Consider the following 9,914-nt stretch of genomic DNA (forward strand, 5'->3'; position numbering starts at 1 on the left):
CAAAGTAGTATTCAACAAGGCTTCTAGCTATCCAGGATAATTTAGAGCACTCCCTATTCAGGATAAATATTCTGCTGGAAAAGGTTTTGGTGTTTGTCTAAGAACTGAACATAAACATTAGTAGCCTGTGTGTAAACAAATATATGATAAAATGGGCTTACTTCATTGACAAAAAGCTGTGGTGTCCTTAAGCTTTGAAGGCATGCTGTAATCAATTTTGATAAGCTATGTCTCTTTCTCAAGTCATACAGCTTCTATATTCATGCATACTCCATTCACATCTCTTATCACGCTTTGACTCCATCACACCTTACAAATAACAGTTACTTAAAATGCAGCAGTCTATTTTTAAGCTTTTATTAAAAAAAAAAAAGTGCTTCATGTTATGCCTGCCTTTTAGTCTGAAATTTTTTTGCATGCTCCAATTCTTATATGCATTAACAAATCCTATTCTCTTATTTTCTGCTTGCCATGTCTGAGCTCACAAACATTAGCCCAAATCAGTAAAGCTGCCATCATTCCGCTATTTTAAAACAAGAGTAACTCAAAATAAAGGGTTTATGACTGAATCTCTCTTGGTCTATAAGGCTACACACTACAGTTTGTTCTTTCTTATATTTAAAATGCATATTTTTGATACCCAGCTACTAACTTTTACATCTCCTGCTAATGGCACCAGTTCCTTCCAGTCTCACTGCAAACATATTATTGTACTGATCCTACAATGAAAAGGAACCTAACAGGGACACAAGAGATCAGCCCAAATGAAACATGTAATTAATAACTGGAAAAAATATGCATAGTAAAAAAACTAGGAAAGGAATGGAAGAGAAACAGAAATTATCATGCTACTAAGCAGAGTTCCTAAGTTCTGACCATTGCACATCAGAAATAAATTTGCAGGAAGTATATAAAAAAGTGACAAAAAGAATCAATCAGATATGGAACAGAGTCTACATATGCAGAAAGAGTAAATAGACCAAGACAACTCTGTTCTTGAGGAAAAAAAGAACGTGATAGTTATGTGAAATCATGACTAGTGAGAAACTGAAAAGGAAACAATTGTTTAACATTTCTCACATAATGACAATTAAAAGGCCCCCCAATTAAATCATTAAGCAACAAATTTTAAGGCAAAACAAAGAGATTTCCTTGCACTCCACATGCACTGAATCATGTAACTGCCAAAGAATACTGTGTAGGCTGAGAATATAAATCAGATCAACTGAACACATTCAGTGAGGACACGATGCCCCCTGCGATTAAACATAATAGTGCAAACATTGCTTTGAGCTCATGAAACTCCTAATCAATGCTGAGCACTAAACACTGGGAGACTGTATCAAAAGATGATTACTCCATTTAATTTATGCATTACTTCTCTAAGCATCCTTTACTGGAATTTTGCCAGTGGTCTTATTTCAATAGCAGATTTATATTCTTACAGGCTAGGTCAGCTTTTCTGAATAAGAGGTTTTTGTCCATCCTATACAGTTTGGACAGGAACCTGACAGTCACCGTTCTAGTGTGAACAACTATTGTTTAATTTACTAGCTACACAAAACCCAACCAATCAATGCCAAATGTCATGCAGCACAGGGAAAAAAAAAAAGTCTCCATATGTATTTCATTTTAAAAAGTCACTTAAAAAACAAAAAAAACCACTCACCCTAATAGTTCCTAAGACCTTTTGCTAAACTTAAATAAGACACATCTTTCATTGCCTTTTGTTATATATTCTTTGCAGTGTATAATAGTGTTTTCTCAGAATTCACTAGCAACATGCAGATACCAAGAACCTTCTGTGCCTCAAAGCAAGCACCCTGGGAAGTTTGAAAGTAGCAGAGTCGGTTTATCCTGATCGCCCTTTTAAATTTACATCTCAGTGAAGTGAGAATGATAGTGAATGGCTACTTAACAACAAGAATTTTTCTTGGTCCACTTGTGGATAGATGATTTTAAAGTAGAAATGGATTTTTAATTTCTACTTTGACCAGGCTAGACAAAAAAAAAAAATTCAAAGACAAATCTAGAGAGTTACAGACCAGAAATATCAGGCAGAACTCTAGAAATTCTTTGAAAGCAAAGTTGAAAATCCAAGTCACTCATTAGATTGGACAAAGAAAACAGAGAATTGACGAAACATTTGTTTACATAAATTTAGTTTAGTCAGTTTAGAACAGACTTTTCCCCGGGGGAAAAAAAAAAAAAAAATTAGGAGACACTCTCGATCAAGGCTCAGGTTCTGCTATTATTTACTTTTCCTTGCTTTGCAATGTGAAAACTCTGCTTTTGAGCCTTGGCCTGAAGGAGTTCACATCAACTGAGCTCAAGACTGAGCATAGAGAATCGGTGCACTCGTACTTTTTGCAGTTCTTTGGGTTGATCAGCTATCCAAATAGCAGCAGTCATCTTCACAGAACACCTTGTACAGGATTCAGTGACAGGTTTCTCGTTAAGCATAATAGCTTTGACTCTTCTGTGAAGTTTGCCTTTCTCCTACCTACGAACAATCAACAAGTAGAGATGCTGAACAGGAACCAATTTAAGACCAGTGGTGAAGTAATAATATCCTTTACCAATATGATCCACAGTATTTTAAGTGAGGTTTAACACATACTATAAATAGTGTCATGGAAGGACCATTAATAAGCATCTGTGCTATTTTAAAACAACAGGTGGTGAGATCGTTTCACCACAGTTATGTGCTCACCATATGTGTAAGTGGAAATTCTGTAGGAGGTAGAAGGCAAATGAGTGAATAGTTAGCAAATATATATATTACATAATATACATAATTATATAGATATATTAAGATGTATATGATCTCATTAAAACTGCAGCACATTTTACAGGCTAGCTAACAGCTGCCAAGATAACTTTAATATACCTTTGAGTCTTTTGGAAAAGTTGCTAGAACAAAGATGTGACAAAAAAAGCAGTCAAAGTAAGAAAAACTAAAATTGTATGTTGGAGTTAGACCTATCTGCCTATCACATCTGATGAATCACTGGGACACTGTGCAGAAAGGGATGCATAACTGTGCAAAGACGAGCCAGTTGCTTTAAAGTACTTCTGAACACAGGACAGGTTAAATTGCTCATAAATTCTGTAAAACCAAAGAACAGCAGTGTAGCCAATTTTAAATTTCATTTTAATAAAGGTTAGAAAGCAAAACAAATTCTACTAGAGAGAATTACACCCTGGCTGACATGGAAATTCTTCCACTGCAGCTTTTCTGCAGAGTTCATGTTTTATACTTGGTTCACCCAGGGAAGAAGGGCAGAGATACCCTGGAATCATTTTACCACCACAGAAATGCAACCAGCTCAGAAATGCAACATATCTTCAGTATGTTAGGGAGGACAAAGAACATTATCATATCTTATTGGTTCTACAATATGAATTAAAGGAAGAAAAATGAAATTATTTGATCTAGCATTTGGCTGGGACATTTGCACTAACTGTCCTATGAGAGAGTCCATTTTGTGTTACTTTTTCCTCCGATATGTTTCAATTTAAAGACAGGGATGTATACTGGAAGCATACAGTTCATTTACAATCAGATCCTTTCTTTTATAACGTTTCTTTAATAGAGACATTTTGTAAGAGTATACAACAGGAAGACTTTCTCAAAATTAGTTTCTCAATGCATCATGAACTTAATACATATAAATGTATTCATGCGTGTGTTGCTGTCACATGCAGTCCTCTTCAAGAGAAAGGCTTAAATTGGCTTGCTTTTGCAAGAAGCATACATGAACTCTGCGCTTCTATCTCCTTATTTCAGATATGAAACTCAGGGGCTCATTACCTGGGTTGTGAAGTGCTGACTTGATTAGTAAGTCTTGAATACAAGATAAAAAGATGTCTGTCTTGTTCCCACCACTACTATATTATAAATGGATAAAACTCTTAGTTCTCCTTTACAATTGCTACCTTTGCAGTTGACTGACCACTCACATAAAGTTCTTCTATTGACAGTAATTAAAGAGTCCAACATGAAATTCATCTGCAGTGTAGGAGACAAAGTTTAAGTTTATGCCTGGTATTTATTTCTCAGATAGATATTTTATCTTACGTAGAAATGTTAGCTACTGCACATAAAGGGCACGCATTTGGAAAGCGTCAATACATTTGTTCTTCAGAAGAAAAAATGTTATCATTACTGTTAAAATACTCTTGACTGTTTGCACATGCTAAAGTACATAGTCTTAAGTTCACTGTATAATATCTGTCCACTCACACCCTGCTCAAGACTTCCTTTAAGGAATTCTTAATTTGGGGAAAATAAACCAACTCAAAGCCTAGTAACAACATAACTGAAAAATTACATGCTTGCTCTGGAATGTGATTGTTTCCGTTAGTTCAAACAGCACTCAGAAACATCAGCTTTAAACATTCTCATCATAAGAGAAAATATATTAACTGAACTGTGTCATTTCAGCCCTTGGAAAGGACCACAAGTGAAATAAAACCTCTGCAAATTCAAGGGCATTCAAGGTTATTGGGTTTTCCAGTTTGTTCTCCTAAGGAAACAAGCCTTATGCAAACATACCCATCTGGCCCCCACTCACAAATTTGGTCAAATGAACCTGCTGGTTCAAAGGCTAACTGTGGCCTAGAAATCTCAAAGATAATTAAGCTCTTATAAATTTGAAGAACTAACCCAGATGAAGAGTTCCAAAATAGCAGACCCTCTGAGGAAAAGGCAGCTAAATCTCAGCTGCTACCCAGTCTGTCTGGCATCAACCAGCTGGCCAACTTGGCTGTTCTTCCAGTCAGCGGGGCTGTTGCCCCAGATTAACCACAATAAGGATACTTTTCTTTGCTTGGCAAAGTATGGAAGTTAATGTAAGAGAAGGAGGAAGAGGAGTTCTGGAAAAGAAGTCTGGAGGAAGTGGATTTTCATCAGTTACACCATTGAACTAAATTCACACCGATAATTATATATACACATTTTTTCTATGGATGCATGCACTCTTGCATTTTACATGATTACACCACCTGTCTTTGGAGTACATGTAAGATAAAAACAAAAGCAATTCAAGTTTTCAGTGTCAAACCAATCAGATGTACATTCACATCTATGATGACGTATGGCTCTTGGTCAACTACTCCTTCATCCCTGCCACCACATTGTTTTAAAAAATGTTAACTAACAGTCTTTTGAAACATTATTTAGGTTTGCCAGGAAGCACAAACAGCTAAATTTATTGTGCTAATGTTGTGTCAACATTAGTGAGTACTCATATTACCCTGTATTTACAACAGAACGGGAGACCATTACTTGATGCTCTCTTCAGTGAAGAAATTGACTTTATATAGAATTGCTGGACTAATATGAGAAGTATCTGAACTCAGCTACATGGTTTCTTTTTCCAGCCAAAGGTAATTAGAGGAAAAAGCAGCAAATGACTACAACATTGCAACCGCTTATGCAAACATACCCATCTGGCCCCCACTCATAAATTTGGTCAAATGAACCTGCTGGTTCAAAGGCTGACTGTGGCCTAGAAATCTCAAAGATAATTAAGCTCTTACAAATTTGAAGAACTAACCCAGATGAAGATTTCCAAAATAGCAGACCATTCGGTCTGCCGGTCATGCTTTTTTCTAGAAAGGAAAAAACAGTGGAGATGTCATAACTCAGACTCCCACGTGTTTTACAGGAACAACGTGAATGTTTGGTAGACAAAAGATACAGGTTTGATGGAATGATTTTTGTAGCTTGAAATGCATATATTGGATGTGCCATGGAATGCTTAAAAGGAACAAGCTTATATGGGGTCATAGGTAGTGACTGTTCTTCAGGGCAAAGATTTGTCTGTTGAACTGGTTTCTGACACTGCAATTCCCTAGTCACTCATTGTTTCAGCCTTGTGAAGCCTCAGTTGTCTTTTACACACATTTCCTGACTCTGTAGCCATCATTCGCCTACTGCGTACCACCCAGCAACAGTACTGAGGCAAACACATGTATTTAAACATCTTCCCAGAAATAATGACAACAGACCGAGCAACTGCCCGTTACCTCCCTAAGTATTACTTTTATCATTCTAGCACCATGACCAGAGGCTTCAACCACAACTGGGGATCCCACAACTTTATGAACCACCCTGTAAACAGATAGGATAGCAGGATCCTTTAAGATGAACATACAAGTAAATAGACATTGAATAAAATAACCTTCAGCTTCCAATATCCTGCTTCCTTTTTTCATTAAGAACAGATTAATATCTTATCCTTTTCTTCCCAGAGGCACAATCATTGTTTTTGCTTCCAAACCAAACCACATAGAGCCATTAACCATTACTACATGCAGATAGCGCTCATTCTAATGATCTGCCTCTGCATGCCAACCCTAGCCTCCTGTATTAACATGCCTGCTTTAGAGCAATCTTTTTTAGAGCAGAAGAAAAGAAAAAACAAAACCAAAAATCACCGACACATCAGACAGAGACATAGGCCGGGCAGATTTGCCCCTTCTACTCAATTCCAAAAGACCATTCATCTAATATTAAGACCTGTGTACGTACCACAAACAATGTGCAATGTCAATGGCCAAGCTACAATGCTGCACGTACTCTTGTTTTTCCACTTCTGAAGGTGATATGATGGAAGAGCAACTCACTAATTCTTCCATTTAGCAAACAAAGGCATTTGAATTTTGCTGCTATTTTGTTTGTCCCAAACCTTGTGCTAGATGATAAAAATGGAAAAAGGAAAAAGCACAAACAGAAGTCCCCGAAAAAGTCAACAGAATCCATTTTGGTATAAGGGCCGGTTCTCCCAACTTCTTCTACACTCCCTTTAGTTTCCTGTGAAGCGAATTCCAAATCCAGGAATGTTAGTGAGACGACATCCTTTTTCGCTTCTGTTCCCCTGAAACCCTTCTGCCCTAAGATGTCTTCCCCGTCACTTGAGGAACGCACATCGGACTGGAGAGAGCAAGAGGAAACCCGGAGCGCGGTCCTGCACCTGTCGCAGTGCTCCACAGTCCTTCCCGCTTCTGCGCCCGTCCTGTGCTACGCCACAGACAAAATGCCCCCTCCACGCGAGTGAATCCCTTCTGACAAGGGTAAAGAAAGCAGCCCGGGCAGCTGAGGAGAGAGCTGGCACGGAGCCACCGCACATCCTTGGCAATAAAAGATAAAATGCAACACTGTGGCGCTTCTGAGAGGGCAGCCTTTCTGCTTTTGGAGGGAACCGCAGGAGAAGGAAGGAGAAGGAAGCTACGTGCCTCAGCACAGCTCCAGACCCTGCCTGCGCGCACGCAGCACGGCGCCTCTTTCCCGGGCCCCCAGCCCGGCTCTCCTCGCGCTCGCAGCGGGCAGGCAGCGGCCTCGGCAGCTGGGCGAGCCGAGGCGGGCGGCTCGCAGCGGCAGCGTCGCGGCTCCCCAGCCGGGCAGCGCCGCAGCGCTCGCCGCCCGCCCCCGCACACGCCCCCGGCAGCTCCCGCTCACCTTTCCAGCGACCGGCTCAGCGCATCTTCCTTCCTGCCTCCCTCCCGCAGCGGCTGCTCGTAGCGGCCCAGAGCCCCTGGGCCCGGCGGAGCGGGGTGCCCGGCGCTCCCCTCCCTCAGCCGGCGGCAGCTCCCGCTGTCACTTCACCCCCACATCCCGCCGCCGGCGGCGGCGGCAGCTGCTGCTCCTAAATTCACGGCGCTCCGGCGGCATGAAGTCATCCTCCCCGCCCCCTCCCCGGGCCGCCGCACTCCGCTCCCGCCGCGGAGGGGGAGACGGCCCCTCCGCCGGGCCGCCCGAGCCCCGCGGGGCCCTGGCGCTCCACCCCCACCCGAGGGGCCGGCACTCCCGCGGTGCTACACGCACCCCGCTGCCCGGGAGGCTGCGAGGGGCGGCACGGTCCCTCGGCGGCGCGGCTGCGGCTCGGCTGCGGGTCGGGGGTCCCTCCCCGGGCACGGCGGCAGGATGGGCCGCTCCGCCCCGCGCCAACCTTCCCCTCTCGGGAGTTCCCTCAGCAAGCTGTGGGGAGCGCGGCGCTCCCGCCCAACAGCCGGTGGCCCGCGGCCCGCTCCAACCACCGCCCCCCTGCCCGGCACCGGGGCCTCGCCGCTCTGCCCGACCCGGTCGTACCGGGCTAAGCGGCGAGGAACGGGGGAGGGCAGGCAGGCTCCCGCGGCGCTGCAAGGCCGGAGCCAAGGGAGAGCCTCCCCCGGGAGAGCTTTGTATGTGTGTGTCTCTGTTTTGAAGGAAAATCCACTGTAATCCCTCGTGCCTGTGTGTGGGCGCCCAGCTCTCCCCCTCCCCTCCCGGCCTCAGGGTGCGCAAGCGCTCCGCAGCCTGTGCCCTAAAAAATGCAGCTGTTTCTGGGGTGGAGGGCAGCTTTTTTGCCAGTGGCTCTTGCTCTGTGCTTGGGAGGGGACAGCAGAGTAAAGGCACTGCGTTCAAGGTCACCAGGACACACTTCTCCCTTACCAAGGGCGTCCTGATATTTTTAAGATCCACCAGTAGGCAGCACGTCTATTTTTGTTACTTGCAGAGTGCTGTGCATGTACTGGGTAACTGGCAGGCTCATAAAGAAGGCTGGATTCCTGTCACAGTTTACAATCCCACGAACCCATCCCATGTGCAGGACAAGCACAGCTATGTTGCTGCGTAAATAACACCAGGCAGTCCAGTTCAGATAGATAACGTGTGTCTCCAATCATCGTAGTCTGAGAGCTCTTCCTATTTCCCAGGCAAGGCAGGGTTGTATCTGGAGAAAAGTCCTGCTGGACGAGCTCCCAGGAAAACACAAATGTTGTGAGCACGGGTGTTTCCAAGGCACTGCGCCTGCTCTGTTGACTGGGTAGCCAAGTGGTGCCTCAGCGAGGTTTTGGAGTAGACTCGAGTTAGAAATGTTCATGTTTTCCATGGTGGTAAGGTCTGAAACAGGAGAAAAGCTGCTTCGGTGGCCTGGGTATAGATAGGAAGGTTGTCTGTAGCGGTAGAGGAAAGCAGAAAAGGGGAGAGGAATCTCATTAAGGTAAGGATCTTAATCTCTGTCTCTCAGATGAAATAGAAAAACTCTGAGCCCGAGTTCCCTTTTGGAAATTCATTGTGTTTATTTTTATAGGGGTTATGGTAAGGCTTTTAACTGTGCCGGTGTCTTTGATTTGATTCCCTGTGCCTGTGCAGTCCCACAGTTGCACTAATCGGGCTGCTCCTGTTTACTCCCTGCCTTGAACCTCTTCTATTGATTGGCATTGCAGACCTGAACGTGCAGCACTGGCAGCATTTCAGCAGTGATATTTAATCTTTGTTTACAGTGTGTTAGGTGGTTAAAGGCTCGTCTCCACATACACAGAGGAGCTCAGGGGGACGTGGGCAGGCGGGGGAGCCCCAATAACCGGCTCAGAGAAAGGGAGCCCCTCCCCAGCCCCTCCCAGGGGAACCTCAGCCCCATGGGGCTGGGGGGTACAGCCGGCAGTCAACCAAAAAGCTCTATGTGTCGCCTCACAGATTGAGGGGGTTACTGCCTAGGGGTACAGGACACATTATGGGATGCATAATAGGAAGAGCATTTTGGGATTGTACAAGGCTTATTATGGGACATTTAGGGCAGGAACCAAAGGCGGGGAAAGGAAGGGACCAAGGTGATATGGGAATGAGCAAGTGTGGGAAAATAGTGGGATGAGGAGGTAAATAGGGCTAGTCCTGTGTAAACAGGCTGCTGGTCAGTACGCTTGTCTGGCTATGCCCTGTACCTGATCAGCGCAGTTTCTCCTGTCTTCTCACTAAACTCTAGTTCTAACTCTTTTACTGGGTGAGAGGGCTCGCTGTTCTGTGTGCGTGTGTGTGCCTGGGGTGTAAGTGCCAGCAGCAAGAGTCACACCTCAGGTCATAGGGACCCATGCCAGAGGGGAGGACAGGATTACACCATTCATGCCATCTGTGTTTGCTTGAGTGTTTG

General features: G+C 44.0%; 1 protein-coding gene across 3 annotated transcripts in view; it reads right to left on the minus strand.

The window, feature by feature from the left end:
• The window catches only part of PKIA (cAMP-dependent protein kinase inhibitor alpha), a 44,884-nt gene extending 36,749 nt beyond the window's left edge, over positions 1-8,135 (minus strand). Inside the window, exon 1 of one of the 3 annotated variants that reach the window (XM_076329516.1) lies at positions 8,096-8,135. The gene's annotated coding sequence lies outside the window, so the exon portion shown is untranslated. Of the gene's footprint in view, positions 1-6,538; positions 7,233-7,465; positions 7,527-8,095 lie in introns of those variants that run through there. The other 2 variants (XM_076329514.1, XM_076329515.1) reach the window with 2 other exon arrangements.
• Between the last annotated feature and the right edge of the window lie 1,779 nt (positions 8,136-9,914).

Source organism: Aptenodytes patagonicus, chromosome 2 (assembly GCF_965638725.1).
Source record: "Aptenodytes patagonicus chromosome 2, bAptPat1.pri.cur, whole genome shotgun sequence".
NCBI classification, from domain to species: Eukaryota; Metazoa; Chordata; class Aves; order Sphenisciformes; family Spheniscidae; genus Aptenodytes; species Aptenodytes patagonicus.